Genomic DNA, 503 nt, shown 5'->3' on the forward strand with positions numbered 1-503 from the left:
AAACAGTACAGCACTGGAATCAATAAACCACAGCAGAGTTAATAATGAAAGCTTCCTGTGAATGTGAGCATTTGATTGTCTGTCTCACAGTGATTCAGCTTCAGTTCATCAGTGTTTTCTCTCTTTGACCTTCCTCTGGAGATCTGAGAGTGAGCTTCTGGAGGAGCCTCTCAGTGAGACCGCAGCGTCTGACAGAAAACACGTCCCATAATCCACCTCTGCTGACGGGTCGGAGGATACAAGCAACTACCAGAAAAAACAGAGAGCGAGAGAGAGCTAAAGGGGTCATATGATGCTGCTAAAAATAACATTGTTTGGTGTATTTGGTGTAATGAAATGTGTTTATGCGGTTTAAGGTTCACATTATTTTCCACATGCTGTACATTATTGTTTCTCCTCTATGCCCCGCCCTCCTCAATCGCGTCGATTTTTACAAAGCTCATCGGTCTGAAAAAGCGAGGTGTGCTCTGATTGGCCAGCTATCCAGTGCGTTGTGATTGGCC

Source organism: Sinocyclocheilus rhinocerous, unplaced genomic scaffold (genome assembly GCF_001515625.1).
Source record: "Sinocyclocheilus rhinocerous isolate Xijiao unplaced genomic scaffold, SAMN03320098_v1.1 scaffold404, whole genome shotgun sequence".
Classification (NCBI taxonomy): domain Eukaryota; kingdom Metazoa; phylum Chordata; class Actinopteri; order Cypriniformes; family Cyprinidae; genus Sinocyclocheilus; species Sinocyclocheilus rhinocerous.